General features: G+C 43.1%; 1 non-coding gene across 1 annotated transcript; it reads right to left on the reverse strand.

The window, feature by feature from the left end:
- Positions 1-13,699: 13,699 nt before the first annotated feature.
- Positions 13,700-13,774, reverse strand: Trnas-cga. The gene has a single exon. It is a non-coding gene; the product is annotated as a tRNA-Ser (tRNA).
- Positions 13,775-19,104: the final 5,330 nt, after the last annotated feature.

Consider the following 19,104-nt stretch of genomic DNA (forward strand, 5'->3'; position numbering starts at 1 on the left):
GGAATGCTGCTATGTGGAATGCTACCTCGTGTTTTGCTTCTTCGTATGCCGCCGATACAAGCTGAAGCTGGATATGAAAAACTGAAAAGACAGCGGAATTCTTTAGCTGACTATACTGACTGTATGTTTTTTCCTATGCTGCATGATTTCAGGAAACTTTGTGACAGGCTAAATTCCTGTAACTTCTAAATGAACAGCCGAGGAGGACACATCTGGATTTTTTTGATCCAAAAGGGCTTCATCCATTTCTTCATACAGATTCACTACCCCTACGCAGAGTTCACCACCCGCTGCCACAACATATATAGTGACGATGTCACGTCAAATTCTGCAACGTTTCCTTTAAATACTCCCCAAGCAGAATCATAAATAGATGTAGAAGTACTATACTAAATTTCGTGATTTGTAACCATTAGTTACATATTTGACACACTGAATAAAGTACTACAATAGGTGACTTCACAAAAATAAGCTTTCCAGGTGATATTTTTAATGTAACTCGTGCATTTTCACCGACTTTCCTTACTGTGATGAGAAGTTTCTCCACCCCATAAATAGCAAGAAGAAAATTTGTGTCCTGATTACTCAGAATAGCTGATGCCAGTTGTCAAAAAAAAGTGGAAACTTTCGGGACTCATTATGTAGCACTGGTGGAATTTTTTGTGATGAGGAATCTCAAGAGATACCACAACCGAACTAGGTCTGCTATTTATAGCATTGTACGGGTGCATCCACTACCTGCTTTTCGTTTTTAGCTTTTTGAGGGTTAAATAATGATAACAATGATGTCACAATTACGTCCTCTTCAAAGGAGTTCATGATTGCAACAGAAACTGAAACAGGAACATGGTTCATGCTGTATTGTTACCTATCGTATGGCGAGTCGTACCTCATATTGAATCGCATATCACAACATCCCAGAACGGTCATCAGTGTCGCAAAGATAAGCGTCAAGTCGCTTCACCTGTATTGCAACGCGTGGTATCGCATATCATATCGTCTCACCCAGAACAGCGCCTAAGAGACTGATTATAAATTAACGAAGAGATGTGGAGTTGTAAGTTTCTTTGATGTTGATTTGAAGTTCCTGCAGTGGTTTTTCAGCGATTAAAAATGACTGCTGACAAATAACCAGCTGCACAGTCCTCATCTGGTATCGAGAAACTTCCACTTTTTCCAAAGACGAAGAGACCGGGAGACATACGTGGATAACTCTCACAGAAGCTCCGATTTGGCACCAGGCGTCTTCCCATATCCGAGGGTTTAAGAAACCGCAGGGCGGAAGTAAACTAAATTCCGTCTACAGACCCAGCGGCTCGTCGGCACCGACCGACCGCCGTGTCATCCTCTGGCAATGGCGTCAGTGGTTGAGGTACGGAGGGGTGCGTGGTCAGGACACCGCTCTCCCGATCATTGTTAGTTTTCGTCACCTGGAACCACTACCAGACGGTCAAGTAACTCCTCGGTGTAACTCAAATACCGAGTAAAGCAAGTTTTATAAAATCTGGCAACAATAACATTTCACAGAAAATGAAAATTCGGTCTTGAGCCTTCGAGGCTCTGTGCTCAAAATTCTTGTATTCTTAAAACATTATGAAGTAATTTAATGGAACAAATAAGTGCTTATTTACAACATGGTTTTTAGCGATATACAGAGAGATACCTTTATTTGAAGAGCATTAACTGACACCTTACATTATTTAGAGGAACGTCCATCACGTACATATGTTTTCCAACCATGTTTTTCTGTTCCCGCGCACAATTCGTGAGCCCAATGGAGACATTTTTGGTATCTAATGTACTTCTCGCGATGTTGGTCATTATTGTAGGGCTCAGAGCAGTACAGGCACTTCTCATCTCCACTGTTTTCATCACCTGTAGTAACCCTGACTGGTTCGGAGGAAGAGTCATCGGGTCGGTAGCACTTTTTCTCTTACTATTCCTTCAACGGTTGAAGAGACAGTTTCAATACTGGGTGTCTTTTTTACTTTAGAACGTGTAGGGGAGATGTTTAGCTTCATTCTTCTTTCTTCAGAGCTCTCCAATGAAGTTTTAGTTGTAATCTGCGAGGACAAATCGTAGCCACAGCGTTTTTACCTCCTCTTCTGGAATCTGAACTTCTGGGCAGAGCAGGTAGGGGACTGATTTTGAGAGTAGGAGCAAAATTGTAGTTTCGATTTAGTTAAGTGTTAGTAGAGGGTGATGGAGTTTGTGGTTCTGGCACGGCAATCTCTGCTTGGAAAGAAGATGTGGGGATTTCACCTGCACGGGTGGTTTGAAGGAAGTTGTGTTTCTGGGAGAAAGTCGTTGGGTCCAAATATTTCAGTGGTGGAAGGTGATATGCCACTTTTTCTGAATCCATTCAAAGTGACTTTCACTGTTTCGGCTTTGATACAAGCTCTCTCCATACACTCACTCACTTGATACTTAGTCAGGGGCCTGAAAGGATATGACACTAACCAAGTTTCAGCCTCCTTTGAGTGGCTTCACGAACGCTTTAACATTACGCATATGTAGGCGAGCTGATCGGCCGCCTAGAACTGGTACAAGTTAAAGTGAATTTGTTTGCGAATCCGTGCGCCCTCAGGGTCGAGGACGCGTCTTGGCCGGGCGGGCCGCTGTGGCCGTTGCAGGAGAGCCAGGAGGGATGATGTTTGGCTTGTGTGGCGCTTAACTGCGCGGTCATCAGCAAAGTCCCGATTTTTACGCAGTCCAATTTGTTTGCACATTCCAATCTAGCCACTGTCAGGAATGATGATGATGATGATGATGAAATGATGAGGACAACACAAACATCCAGTCCCCGAGCAGAGAAAATTCCCAACCCGGCCGGGAATCGAACACGGGACCCGTCATCCAGCTGCACTAGCCACTTTTTTCCTCTTTTTTTGTTTTTAGATCTCATTTTGTTCTATATTGTCCATTGAATATGTTCAGGTTCTTTGTTGATCCGTTCACTCAGTGTTTTATTACAGAGGGTAGCTAACCCTTTGACCGAGCACGCTGAGCTACTGTGCCGGCGTCATTAGACCACGAGCTGCGGACAGATCCAGGTGCGCCAGCAAAGGGCTAGATGTGCGTAAATTCCATTCGCTAAGGAGGACAGACAATGCTCCACCAAATGGCGGAGTCTCAGACAATCTTAGAAGATGGCTAAGCTGCAGCTCTCTGAACTTCGACACTAAATCACAGTCACATATTAAAAAGAATCTGAATACATCTGCAATCTCAGAAAAATGGGGTACGTCCAGTGACACAAAAATATTTCAATATCTTTAAAACTACAGAAGTTAGCTACGGTCGCAGGTTCGAATCCTGCCTCGGGCATGGATGTGTGTGATGTCCTTAGGTTAGTTAGGTTTAAGTAGTTCTAAGTTCTAGGGGACTGATGACCTCAGATGTTAAGTCCCATAGTGCTCAGAGCCATTTGAACCATTTCAACAGAAGTTAATATTTCACGACGAATAAACATTTCCACTGTGAACCTCTGATTTTACAAGTTTTAAATGCTTCATGCAATTTCAACATGTAGTATCTTAGGTGATAGCTCTCACGACAGCTATCGTCCCTGAAAGTCACTCGTCTGTACCTATTTTATATATTTACTTACGTCATCTTTCATAACTCTGTCACGCACATATTTGGCGGACCATGCAGATCATTATATTCTACACATTGACACAGCAAATGAACACAGCAGCAGCACCTCATACTTTGTCATACTTGTATATTCATTTAATGAAGAATTTGCTATTTTACCAGTAACTTTATTCAACTGTTGATTGCAAATCCTAGTAAAAAAATTGTGCTAATTTGAAAGAGGTCAATCGCATGTGTTAGCATACACCACAATTGAAAAGAGAATCAAACGACGCTTCTATCAAAAATGTATAAATAATTGTTTAAACAATATTTCAGGACAAGCTGTTGTCATTTATCAGAAACGCACTTTACAAAACAATACTGGCTTGTTTATTTATGAACTAACTACCACTTACATTTATTGTAAATGATCTGAGTGTGTCTGTAAAGCTTAAGGACCATGTATTTTTGGTGGAGATGACCTTCAGCCAATAGAAAAGCAGGCAGTAGCGGAACCCTACAAGAGTTAAGTGGAGACAGTAACTTTTCGAGTGAAAAGCTTAAAGGAACGATTGTGGACAATTTTACGTTTGTGCTGGAAGAACACAGACCTGCCTGTGGTAATGCGCATGAATCGGGTGTGTGGGTGGTAGATTCTGTGCTGTAAACAGTTGCTGTGAGACTTTAACTTTTGAAGACGCTTTTTCTCGATTAGATATTGAAGGTGACACATTATGTCGAGTGCTGGAAGGTGACAGAACTGCCTGCAGTAACGAGCGATGTTCGATCATGGAGGTGTTTGATTCCAGGCTGTGAATGCCCAATACCGCACTTTAACTTCTGAGGGGACTTTATATATCGAAAGGTCCGAATTTGCTCCATAGTAGGACTTTACCGTTTTCCTCTTGCTTTACAGAACTGAGAACAGACAGAATATGAGTTGTTATTCTTTGTATCAAGTGTGTTAATTTGCAAATGGTCATGTTGAACTCTGACCTGTACTGAGATGGTGAATAGTTCGTGTATTGTGATAACGAAATGGACTTAGTTTTCGCATATCTTTGATGATTATTTAGTTTAAGGATTTTCCCAACATCCTCGTAACGCTTTCAACGTAACTTCACTGCATTTGGAAAGGATATTTCTTACCTTTATTTTAACTGAAAATTGTCTACATGAATTACAGACGTTAGAATAGGACCCTTGTTATTAAATTATTCATTTAACTTTTATTTTGTATTTCTGTGTATTTTATTAACTCGCAATTCTAGCCAATGCAGATACTATTTGACTGCCTGGTCACAGCTGCAGGTTCTTATTAGCAGAGAATTAACTGTTGAGCATGAAAGCAAACTTGGGCAACTCGACCCTACGGCTACATCGAGCTATTCTCTTTAAACAGAGCCGTGCACATCCCAAGTAGCTTAAGTACGAGTAACCGCAAGTAAATCGCAGCTTGTTTGCTCGTATTGACTCCAGTTAGGAAGAGCAACTCCCGAGCAGTAACCGTTAGGTACTGTCGCAATACGAGAGTCACTCCAAAAGAAATGCACACTATTTTTGTAAAAAAAAAAAAAAATTTAAAAAAAATTCATTCGGCATGTGTGAAAGTTTTATAGTGTGTAGACACATCCTTCCCGCTTGTTTTCAAACTTTGTTCAACCTGTTCCTGTGAGTGGCCCCGTCACAGCATGCCTTCAAGATGGCTGCTACACTTGACCTTCGTCAGAAGCAGCGTGCTGTCACAGAATTCCTGTACTGTGGAAACGAGACAGTGGGAAACATCCACAAGAGGTTGAAAAAGGTATATGGAGATGCTGCTGTTAATCACAGTACAGTTAGTTGGTGGGCAAGCAGGTTATGTGATAAAAGCGGGCACGGCAATATTGAGGATTTTCCTCGCAGCGCCAGGCCTCGTACTGCACACACTCCGAACAATGTGCAGAGAGTTAACGAACTGTGACAACACTGAAGGAACTTCAAGCTGAGTCGTGTTCGACCACGTCGGCAAAAGCAGGATGTTTTGCTGTTGCACGACAATGCGTGACCACATGTCAGTCAAAAAACCATGGAAGCGATCACAAAACTCGGATGGACAATGCTGAAACACCCGCATCACAGTCCTGACCTGACTCCATGAGACTATCATCTCTTTGGGAACCTGAAAGACTCTTTTCGTGGAACAAGGTTTGAAGATGATGACTCCCTTGTGCATGCTGCCAAACAGTGGCTCCAGTAGGTTGGCCCAGAATTTTACCGTGCGGGTATACAGGGGCTGGTTCCAAGATGGCGCAAGGCAGTTGAGAGCTATGGAAATTATGTGGAGAAATGAAAATAATGTTCCCAAAGGATGTATCTACACACTGTAAAACTTTCAAACATGTAGAATAAAAGATGGATTTTAAAAAAAAATAGTGTGCATTTATTTTGGAGTGACCCTCGTACGATGTCTAGCAGTTCGAGTCGATCCGTCGTAAGTGGAGGAACAGACAATATTATCACACCGTGCTGTTTACCAAGATTTATTACTTTCGTATACCGGGTGTGAGAATAGTGAGCGTCGAGTATGAAGATGACTGATTCCTCCACTGATGGACGAACGCGCTCGATGAAATGCCACAGCCATTCTGTGAATACTGGAAGCTCAATCCAACCGGACAGATGGCAAGTTGTGATCGTGCCTGGTGAAGCACCATCTAACAACTCGGGTTGATATTCTTTCTCCGAAAGACTATTGTAGGTGGAACAAAGGTTTCTCCAGCATTCATATTCGTTACTAGGATAATCAGTATAGTTCTCTCTGCAGAAGCCAACATTGCGACTAGCTTTCTCCCTTTAATGCAGATGACTTCAGCGCGTGATTACTGGACTACAGTCAGCCCTGTCTCATCTACATTATACACTTTCGATGGATCTAAATTCATTTCTTCAAGCTCTGGTTTCTGAATACTGAAAAGCGTTTCATCGTTTTCTTTCGTGAGACATTTTACCCATGCTAACGAGATCGACTGCCAAGTTCATAAGGTTCCGCAGCCATGTTTTCTTGGTGGAATGGCCCTTTTCAGGATTAAAAGGGTAATCGAGGTCGTTATCAACAACCAATTGAAAAGTTAACTGTGTCAAATCCTTCTTTCGAAGCCCATATTTACCCTCACCCACAACTCTGCAGTATGAACCTAGTTCGTCTCCTAGTTTATCTCCTAGAGCATACTTCCTGCCAATCTTTGTGTTTAACAAAGAATCAGTGTCTTTGCTCTTATGGTTCACGTAATTTTCTGGTGTAGACCGTGGAATATTAAAGCGCTTGGATGCTTTTAGGAAGCCAATTTCCTTCAATAGCCCTTTCCATAGATTCTTGTGACCTACGTTTTCTAACTCCGATTGCCGTCTGCAGTAATGATACGTCTAGAATGAGAAAATGGGCTAAAAAGAATCAGTGAAAAGTATTATCTACATCTACATATACATGACTACTCTGCAATTCACATTTAAGTGCTTGGCAGAGTGTTCATCGAACCACAATCATACTATCTCCCTACCATTCCACTCCCGAACAGCGCGCGGCAAAACCAACACCTAAACCTTTCTGTTCGAGCTCTGATTTTTCTTATTTTATTCTGATGATCATTCCTACATATGTATGTTGGGCTCAACAAAATATTTTCGCATTCGGAGGAGAAATTTGGTGACTGAAATTTCGTAAATAGATATCGCCGCGACGAAAAACGTCTTTGATGCAATGTCTTCCATCCCAACTCGCGTATCATATCTGCCACACTCTCTCCCCTATTACGTGATAATACAAAACGAGCTGCCCTTTTTTGCACCCTTTCGATGTCCTCCGTCAATCCCACCTGGTAAGGATCCCACACCGCGCAGCAATATTCTAACAGAGGACGAACGAGTGTAGTATAAGCTGTCTCTTTAGTGTACTTGTTGCATCTTCTAAGTGTCCTGCCAATGAAACGCAACCTTTGGCTCGCCTTCCCCACAATATTATCTATGTGGTCTTTCCAACTGAAGTTGTTCGTAATTTTAACACCCAGGTACTTAGTTGAATTGACAGCCTTGAGAATTGTACTATCTATCAAGTAATCGAATTCCAGCGGATTTCTTTTGGAACTCATATGGATCACCTCACACTTTTCGTTATTTATCGTCAACTGCCACCTACCACACCATACAGCAATCTTTTCTAAATCGCTTTGCAACTGATACTGGTCTTCGGATGACCTTACTAGACGGTAAATTACAGCATCATCTGCGAACAACCTAACAGAACTGCTCAGATTGTCACCCAGGACATTTAAATAGATTAGGAACAGCAGAGGTCCCAGGACGCTTCCCTGGTGAACACCTGATATCACTTCAGTTTTACTCGATGATTTGCCGTCTATTACTACGAACTGCGTCCTTCCTGACAGGAAATCTCGAATCCAGTCGCACAACTGAGACGATACCCCATAGGCGCACAGCTTGATTAGAAGGCGCTTGTGAGGAACGGTGTCAAAAGCTTTCCGGAAATCTAGAAATACGGAATCAACTTGAGATCCCCTGTCGATAGCGCCCATTACTTCGTGCGAATAAAGAGCTAGCTGCTTTGCACAAGAACGATGTTTTCTGAAACCATGCTGATTACGTATCAATAGATCGTTCCCTTCGAGGTGATTCATAATGTTTGAATACAGTATATGCTCCAAAACCCTACTGCAAACCGACGTCAATGATATAGGTCTGTAGTTCGATGGATTACTCCTACTACCCTTCTTAAACACTGGTGCGACCTGCGCAATTTTCCAATCTGTAGGTACAGATCTATCGGTGAGAGAACGGTTGTATATGATTGCTAAGTAGGGAGCTATTGTATCAGCGTAATCTGAAAGGAACCTAATCGGTATACAATCTGGACCTGAAGACTTGCAGGTATCAAGCGATTTGAGTTGCTTCGCAACCCCTAACGTATCTACTTCTAAGAAACTCATGCTAGCAGCTGTTCGTTTTTCAAATTCTGGAATATTCCATTCGTCTTCCCTGGTGAAGGAATTTCGGAAAACTGCGTTCAGTAACTCCGCTTTAGCGGCACAGTCGTCGGTAACAGTACCATCGGCACTGCGCAGCTAAATACAGTATTAACACGTTTATACAAAACAGGAATCGACTAAAATTATTTTGGTCACCCCCTTAAAATATTGAAATTTTCGACACCCTTCAATTTCAGAGTCTTGTGAATTAGTTCTTATTAAAACATACATCCCTTAGTAACAATAGCTTCCTATGAAAATATGTCAATGGTTTAAATAAGACACAAAATAGTTCCTAATTTCGTGTATCTGAAAATAAGCAACACCTTTATGCGAAATTGTGAATGCTACATCCACGCATTTAACCCAGCCAATTCAAATGTATTAGTTATGTGATCGTAATTTCACTTATACACATCAATATTAGAGTAAATATATTGCTTATACGTACAAAATAAAATGGAATGATACCTTGCCTTTTTGATAACAACTTGGCTCAGAAAACACCACACAAAATCGGAACTGAACAAAACACGTTGAACGCTTCATAGTCCAATGTATCTCGAAGTGCAAATGTATAACGCGCAGCATGCTCTCCTACCACTACTAGAAGCTAATTTTAATGATTTACAGTTCAGAACAGCACCTTTTTACAGGAGACATCATCCTATTCTAAATTGGGAAATTATCAGAAATACAGCCCTTTTATCTGACGCCACGTTTCAATCCTTTCAAGGAGGAAAAATTCCTAGGAGTGCCAGGAATCGGACCCGGGTTCGCCGCATGGCGAACATTCTTTCAATGGTGCCCTTGTAGGGATAAAGAAGGTAACTAACAAACAAAAAAATTGAAGCATAAATAGAACGGGAAGGTCGTCCTTCTGACGGAACCAACATTACACAGATACCCACTGTTGTCATCGATGAACATGTCCATGGATCCTTCTGACCCTTCATTCAGGCCGGGCACGTGTTCACGAAGAAAGGGTTCATATGATCACATCACTTGTTCCGGTCCTTACCGTAAATTAACATGCACCCCAGGTTAACTTCTCAAACACGGCACTCCCCAACTGTGGGGAGGGTGCAAGAAGACACGACCCGGATATTTGACAAAGTATGGCGTCGTAAAGGAGTTCAACGCAGCTACACAAGCGGACCTCGTAGGGAAGCAGTTTCGTCTAAAATGAGGAAATTCAAGGTCGCGTACTGTAGGATTCTTCCGTACGTCTCCTGCGAGCTGCGATACATTTAGTGTATACTTGAAATACACACTCCAATTGACAGTAATGTTCCTGATGAAGCGATACGCTTTCTCCATCCACATTAGATGTGTATCATCAAGATGAACGTATTTGTGCAGGTAGCGTGTTGCGCTGTGGCCGCCCACATAAAGAAACGTCAAGTACGCGACCAGTTCCCGAGAAGCGGCGTGAGCAGAGGGAAAATATTACCCGGCGGGCGACCGCCCTAGCACGACTGGGCGACGACGCGGCAGCGCGGCTCCGCTCGGATACCGGGCTGAATTTATTCGCCGGTTTCGGTAGCCGGTTAGACAAAATAAGAGCCTTCGTGTCGACGAAGCATTTCGAAGGCGGCAGAGGCGCTGCGTGCGCGTACCGCGTCCGCCGGCCGGAGAAAGAAAGTAAATAAACGAGGAAAGTCAAATAAAACACCACCGTAATACCCGACATCATTCATTATAGAACAGTGTTTCACAATTAAATATATAACCGGTAGCTGTTAACCGGTGGCTGCGTGGCCGCTATAAGCTGTGTGTTGTAATTGTCAAAGATGACAAGTTGCCCGGGAACGTCGGGCATAAAAACGGGCAGCGCGCGGCACAAACCTGCCTCGCTGCGGCGGAGCCGCCTGAAATATCGCGGACCGGCCGCCGTCTAGCTACCGACCATTCCGTTCCGCTCCGCTTCGCCATTCACCGTCTCGCCGACCCGCCTCTGCCCATTTCTTGCCGCCGACACGCCAATCAGGCTCGGGCTGCTCTAGTCTCATTCATTCCGCAGCCGAATGTCGCTCACCGAGGCTGCTGCTCTCTGGTGAAGACTGTCGGTCCTGTCACGGTCGCCATCTAGAGCTCTAATTTTGCGAAGAATGCGCTCCTACCTTTCAGAGTCACCTCTTTTTTTACTCAGTCTTTGTCACTTATGAAGCTCTCTCCCGACACATCTGACAATAATTGACTCGTTTCTGTACTGCTAATAGTACATTGATTAAGATTGGTAGCAGGTAGCCTGCATTTTGCTGAGATCTTGATCTTCTTTAAATGCGAACATTTTTAGGTTAGGTTTGAGGGTGATAGGTATTGATATGTTTGCTGTTACCAGTAACACTTCATTATATTGCCACTACACCTTTCAGAGGTTTCAACCATCATCACCAGGTGGTTTTATGTGAATTGGTATGACATGTACGTGTTTCGTTTACCACTTTAGGTTAACCTTCGGCATTATCTCGAGTAGTCGAAGCCTCCTTTTTCTGTCTTATTACATCACACAATGCGTCAGACCCACTTTGTAAATAGTACTCACAGTCATACTGACAACGCATATTTGTATGATAAGGTTTAAACCTCGTTACTGAGTTATTCGTAAATACCTTTCGTAACTACTTCCAGGGTTTCAGAAGACTGCGTAAAAATTACGAGTCATATAGAAAAATGACACATAGCTGTGGTACTTAAAAATTAATTCGCTGACTGTGAATTTCTTGACAACAGCTGTGTTAGGTTCAAATGGCTCTACGAACTATGAGACTTAACATCTGGGGTCATCAGTCTCCTAGAGTTAGAACTACTTAAACCTAACTAACCTAAGGATATCACACACATCCATGCCCGAGTCAGGATTCGAACGAGCGACCCTAGCAGCAGTGCGGTTCCCTGTCTGAAGCGCCTAGAACCGCTGTATTAGTTGCAAATTCACTATCTTGTAGTGACATATGAAAGATTGTGACGGACCGGCACTCGAACCCTGATTTCTCGGCAATCATAAGTAGTCACCTGAACAACTTCGGCTATCTGTGCACGCTTGCCAGACCAGCGAAAACTTCCAAATATCACACTGTCTACATCCTTATACCGTAGTCAACTAAAATTATCACTTAACTCTCGCAACATTAGTTTGATTCCCACAACAAGGAGATTGATGCAAGAAATCGAGACCAGTGATGTTTCCGTCGCGTGCCCGTCTAGCCTTAAAGTACTTACGTGCATGTCTGAGAGAAGAGACTCTATTGGCGATCCACAGCTATGCGAGATACATCGAAATTAATTCGCTGACTGCGAGTTTCGTGACATCAGGTGCATTAAGGGTTGAAATCCAGCTTCGAGTCCCGGTCCGGTACAAATTTTCGGATTTCAATAATGGATACTAGATCTACACCTAATACAGATAGTGCCGAGAAATTAGCAGACAATGAGTTAATTTCGAAGGACAGGGTGATTCAAAAAATGTAAAAGGGTTTTAAGGACTTGTACACCAACTGATCGGAAGTATACGGGCTCCAGCCGGTCAGTGTGGCCCAATGGTTCTAGGCGCTACAACCTGGAACCGCGTGACCGCTACGGTCGCAGGTTCGATTCCTGCCTCTGGCATGGATGTGTGTGATGTCCGTAGGTTAGTTAGTTTTAAGTAGTTCTAAGTTCTAGAGGACTGATGACCTCAGAAGTTAAGTTCCATAGTGCTCAGAGCCATTTGAACCATATACTGGCTCCCTGTAATGCGAGATTCACAACTAAGTGTCAAGAGAGGTCCACCTGCCACTATAAAAAGAGGCGAGGAATATTGTGTTGTCACTAGAGAAACTGAAAAGCAAAATCTGTCGGTCAAGAGAGCTCAGTGACTTGGAATGTGGAGCTAGTATTGCGTCACCTGAGTAACAAATCTATGAGAGATAATTCAACCACTCTGAAGCTGACAAAGTCCACTGGCGATGATGTGATTATCAAGTGGAAATGCGAAGAAACATCGAAGCCAAATAAAGATCACGCAGACCTCATGCACTGACAGAAAGAGACCGTGGAGCAGCGCGAGGGGTAGTGGTAAAAATTTCCGTAAAATCAGTGGAAGGGTGCAAATTGTTACCAGCCGTCCAGTTAGAACAATGACCTCTGCTTAGGGAATCAATGAGAATGGAGTGCAACAGTCAAGAAGCCCCTCCCAACCCACCTCGGCGATTAGGTAGCAAATGTGAGAAACACAAAAAGGAGGATGATATCATAAACTGACCAGCGATTAGAAACGAGTGATCTGGAGAGATGAATCACACTGTATCCTGTATCAATCGGATGGAAGCGTTTGGATTTGGTGGACGCCTGGAGAACTTTACCTGTCATCACGTGTAGTGCCACCACTGAAGAAAGGAGAAGGGATTTTTCCTTGTTGAGAAGACTGGTACCGGGTGAAAACAGCCTCGCGAATCCAACTGAAAAGCTTCTTGAACGATTAGTAGCGATTCCACGGTCAAGAACCCCGAGAACGACCGGCAGAGCGGTGAGCTGACCATATGGTTCCCCATACCGTATCCAGTGACGCCATTGGCAGAGGGTGACATGGCGGTCGGTCGGACCCGGGCGGCCCGTCTACGGCCTCGAAACGGAGCTTTACTTTACGCTGATCCACTTTCTCTTCCCTGCCTTCCGAGACTTTATTCCCGCAAAACTGAAAATCTTTATATCGTAAAAATAAACTTGTTCGTCGTGAAAACTGAAACTGGGCATTGTTGAAAGAAATAAATAAATATAAAGGTGCATCATTATTCTGAGGTTGGTTATTCCTTAAAGTTACGTATATTGATCCTTAAAATTGATTTTTTTCATTTGCAGGAAAACCAAAAGTATTCCAAGGGGGATTAAAATATTCTTCGTGGGGCCACGTAACTGAACAACGTAATTACAAAATTCAGTGAATGAAGACATAACATCACGCGTAACATCTGTTATACTTGAACAGCGTGGTTTTACAATTTATTTTTAGATTGTTTTCTGTACTGAATGAGCAAACAGAAATGCGTATTATCTCGTGTAGTAGCTAGCAATAAATATACACAGTTTTGAAACTTCCTGGCAGATTAAAACTGTGCGCCCGACCGAGACTCGAACTCGGGACCTTTGCCTTTCGCGGGCAAGTGCTCTACCAACTGAGCTACCGAAGCACGACTCACGCCCGGTACTCACAGCTTTACTTCTGCCAGTACCTCGTCTCCTACCTTCCAAACTTTACAGAAGCTCTCCTGCGAAGGAGAGCTTCTGTAAAGTTTGGAAGGTAGGAGACGAGGTACTGGCAGAAGTAAAGCTGTGAGTACCGGGCGTGAGTCGTGCTTCGGTAGCTCAGTTGGTAGAGCACTTGCCCGCGAAAGGCAAAGGTCCCGAGTTCGAGTCTCGGTCGGGCACACAGTTTTAATCTGCCAGGAAGTTTCATATCAGCGCACACTCCGCTGCAGAGTGAAAATCTCATTCTGGATACATAGTTTTCCTTACAACAACAGTTAATTCCCAACAGACTCTCACCTGCTGTTGCTGCTTCATTTTTCGGAAGCTAGTTGTCTTGCTGTTCAGCGTTTCATATAACAAAGAATGGCAAAAACTGTAAGGCTAACATACACGATTTCTGTTAGTTCGGAAACAGCGTTACAAAAAATATGTGTTACGAAACATATCATTATAGTGTTGTAATCCACTGTGCCAGTCCATCTAAAGCGGCGAAAAAGAGCACAATACTAGCCCTAACCACTGAGTTATTAACTGACCCACTCACATTAAATACATTTACCCGCTGAAAACAGCAACAGGTAATTAGTTAACATTATTACTTTCCAGTCTGTTGAAATAACGTCATAATCTTTTATTTTCGTGTCGTCAGAGTTTTGTGACTGAATGTGTGGTCAGGTTCTGTTTAATAGTTCCGCTTACCCGCAACCGTAATGAAGACATTGGAAGACCGCAGCTCTGATGGCTTGCTTCCGGCCGCTCAGTCGATACACAACGTTGCTTTCAGACTGTTTATCTTCTGACATTTTCTTTCTTTTATGTTCACCCTTGCGTTAAACGACAGGTAGTCAATTTGCTGCCCAACAAAATGTTATTCTGCTATTCTTATGTCAAGACCACAATATGAGGGAATGGTTCTACCCCGTATTCTCTTCGCCTCTTCTCCACCGATAAGTAAGATTACTACGCTAAGAAAAACGGTACTGTGGTTAACGAATTGAGCTCGCATTCGGGAAGAACGGTGTTCTACTTTCCGTCCATGCATCAAGCTTTCTGTGGTTTCTTCAAATCGTTTAAGATGATTTCTGGAATAGTTTTGGAAAGGACACGTCTAATTCTCTTCTGTATTCTTCCCATTTCAACGTTGTTTACCAAGTCTAATGGCGTCGTTGTCAACACTGAACCCTACACATCCCTTTTCCTTCGGTTACAAGCTGATGCTTCCAAAGAAAAGACTGATTAGTGACTTCCTAGTACCGATTGTTGAATAAATCCCTATTTGATGACGACCGTGTCACAGTGTTTAGTCTTCTGAAATGTTCATGATCAAATGACATCCAAAGTGATAGAACAGTTATCCAGCAAAATTTTTCTAAGGAATTTCCATAATTTACTTATACAGCCACACACTAACTACCATCGTGAAAAATCGCATTCCACTGTGAGCCCATTTAATGCATATTGTAGCAATGCGTCATAAAATCAGTTGTTCTGCCTTTATTGCTCGTAAATGTCACTAGATCTTTGAGTAAAATATGTAATATTAATTCTCTTACAAATTAATGAACTATATTATTTTTACACTATTCAATAAAGTACAATTAAACAGTCACTAATACAATTACTAAATAACCATAATTAGCACAAAGCAGAATCATGCTAAATAATTTCAATTCCTTTTAGTCATACAAAACCCAAATCTAGAAAAAGTACTTTCAGAACCTGAGAATGAACTACTTTGGTCATAGATATAATTCTCCAGTGTAAACAATGATGATCAGCAACACGGAGGGCACTGCGCTGTTTTTGTGCAAGGCACAGGGGAAAAAGTGTCTGGGCCACAGTTATAATTTCGAAAATCGGAACAACCAGAGTAGGAATTAATGACATTTAAATAGTAATATATCCTAAATATACAGCCTCGAAGTGTAGAACCTATACCGAATTATTAATCTGCTCAGGGAAGCTGCAGCATAGAAATTGCCGTCAATGTTTTAACAATGAACTAACTGAAGGTGGAAATATCTAATACGGAAATTAAAGATGTATTAAGGCCTGAAACACGTATTGGCATCAATAAAAATTCGTGAAAAGTGGCTGGTTGTTGTATTTCTTAAGATAAAATAATAGTTCCAAAATGTGCTTTCGCAACGTGCATAAATAACCCTGTAATATACTAGCCTGAGAGAACGTTACCAAACTGTCCGCCAATGATTTCAGTTTTGCAGTAATTTGTTACTACCCTTTCAACACCGTACACTTTGACGTTAGGCATCTCATACGACTATGACCTTTCATATAAGATTTAAGAACTATCAAATGATCGAGCTCATTCAGTTTATTTACAGGTAATGAACCAGTTACACATATCTGATGAGCGTGTCTTCCAACTGGTAGTCTGCACATAGTGTCATTGTGAGTGCATCGGCCGGCCGGAGTGGCCGAGCGGTTTTAGGCGCTACAGTCTGGAACTGCGCGACTGCTATGGTCGCAGGTTCGAATCCTGCCTCGGGCATGGATGTGTTTGATGTCTTTAGGTTAGTTAGGTTTAAGTAGGTCTAAGTTCTAGGGGACTGATGACCTCAGATGTTAAGTCCCATAGTGCTCAGAGCCATTTGAACCATTTTTTTTTTTTTTTTGAGTGCATCGGTGTCGTTACACAGTTTTCTATTGTGTCTCCGATTTTCGAAAAGGCTGACGAGAAGGGAAAGAAGGCTTGTATTACGGCTTGTTTTAAGCTTCGCAAAACTTCAGTGGAAACTCACTGAATGCTAAGGAAGGCTTTTGGTAAGCAAGCTTTGTGGCAAGCAAGGGCATGTGAGTGGTTTAACCGACTGAAAGATGGCCGGTAGTTTGTGGAGGATGACAAACATTTGAGCCGACTGTCATCACTCACAGCTCAGGAAACGATCGCGATTTAGTGCGTGATGTGATTATCTACATGCACGAATGGCAGGCAGTCGGTGATGTCTGCGAAATGTTTGGAATTTTGTACAGGACTTGTTAAGAGATTACAGTTGATGAACTGAACATGACACGAGCTGCAGCGACGTTCGTTCTTCGTCCTTTTGAACGCCGACCATTGAGAATATCGGGTTTAGCTGTGAACTGGAATGCAGATAACAGTCCGTGATGATCTAATTTGCATTCCAGGGTCATAAGTGCCTCTGATTCATCGATGAACAGTTACAGCTCTGATACAATATGACAATCTTCACAGTGGAAGACTCCATCCTCTACGGTTCAAGAGAATGGTCCAAATGCTTTACAATTTGTAATTCTGCACAGTAATCTTTTGGAAGAATTACTGGTGCGTAATTCGCTGCTTGGGACTTAACAAGCAAGTGACACTAACGCTCATATCTCAGCCAGTGTGAATCTGTCTTTAAACCACAGTGAGTGTACCTGCTTGTATTTCTTCAGTTCTCACCCCCCCCCCCCTTCTTCAGCCACGTATGCACACACACACACACACACACACACACACACACACTTTGGTCGCTCTGTTTATATGTCAACAGACATCAACACGCTGATTATAGACTCTTAATGGTATGTCTGACGAACTATACCTGGAAATCTGATAGCCATCCGCACTTCGCAAACTGCTAAACTCATTTACCATTGTGAATGCTTCCTGGCGCATCCATACTTTTTTCGTTACTTACCAGACTTTACTTAGACGTCTTTACATCTACGAGAGGAATGCCAAGGACGGTATACGATTTAGAAAGCAAATTAGTAAACCATACTGTGTAGTCGCAGTCTCTTCGATGAAATGCACTAACAAGCGCTGATACCGATGTAAATAAAGATAAATACACCAAAAAAGCGTTGATTCTTGGTACCAACTAACAGGAAAGGCGTAAATACACTACTCGCCATTAAAATTGCTACACTAAGAAGAAATGCAGATGATAAGCGGGTATTCATTGGACAAATATATTATACGAGAATGACATGTGATTACATTTTTACGCAATTTGGGTGCATAGATCATGAGAAATCAGTTCCCTACACAACCACCTCTGGCCGTAATAACGGCCTTGATACGCCTGGGCATTGAGTCAAATACAGCTTGGTTGGCGTGTACGGGTACAGCTGCCCATGCATCTTCAACAAGATACCACAGTTCATCAAGAGTAGTGACTGGCGTATTGTGACGAGCCAGCTGCTCGGCCACCATTGACCAGACGTTTTGAGTTGGTGAGAGATCTGGAGAATGTGCTGGCCTGGGCAGCAGTCGAACATTTTCTGTATCCAGAAAGGCCCGTACAGGACTTGCAAGATGCGGTCGTGCATTATCCTGCTGAAATGTGGGGTTTCGCAGGGATCGAATGAAGGGTAGAGCCACGGGTCGTAACACATCTGAAATGTAACGTCCACTGTTCAAAGTACCGCCAATGCGAACAAGAGGTGACCGAGACGTGTAACCAATGGCACCCCATATCATCACGCCGGGTGAGACGCCAGTATGACGATGACGAATACACGCTTCCAATGTGCGTCCACCGCGATGTCACCAAACACGGATGCGACCATCATGATGCTGTAAACAGAACCTGGATTCATCCGAAAAACTTACGTTTTACCATTCGTGCACCCAGGTTCGTCGTTGAGTACACTATCACAGGCACTCCTGTCTGTGATGCAGCGGCAAGGGTAACCTCAGCCACGGTCTCCGAGCTGATAGCCCACGCTGCTGCAAACGTCGTCCAACTGTTCGCGCAGTTGGTTGTTGTCTAGCAAACGTCCCCATCTATTGACTCAGGGATCGAGACGTGGCTGCAAGATCCGTTACAGCCATGCGAACAAGATGCTTGTCATCACGACTGCTAGTGATACGAGGCCGTTAGGATCCAACACGGAGTTCCGTATTACCCTCCTGAACCCACCGATTCCATATTCTGCTAACTGTCATTGGATCTCGACCAACGCGAGCAGCATTTTCGCGATAAGATAAACTGCAAATGGCGATAGGCTACAATCCGACCTTTATCAAAGTCGGAAACGTGACGGTACGCATTTCTTCTCCTTACACGAGGCATCACAACAGCGTTCCACCAGGCAACGCCGGTCAACTTCGCTACCGGCGCCAATCTTGTGAGAATGCTCTGAAAAGCTAATCATTCGCATATCACAGCATCTTCTTCCTGTCGGTTAAATTTCGCGTCTGTAGCACGTCATCTTCGTGGTGCAGCAATTTTATTGGCCAGTAGTGTAGATTAAGAATTAGTCATTGCTCGACGTAGCGATTCTGAGAAGGAAGATTGTC

Source organism: Schistocerca americana, chromosome 8, assembly GCF_021461395.2.
Source record: "Schistocerca americana isolate TAMUIC-IGC-003095 chromosome 8, iqSchAmer2.1, whole genome shotgun sequence".
NCBI classification, from domain to species: Eukaryota; Metazoa; Arthropoda; class Insecta; order Orthoptera; family Acrididae; genus Schistocerca; species Schistocerca americana.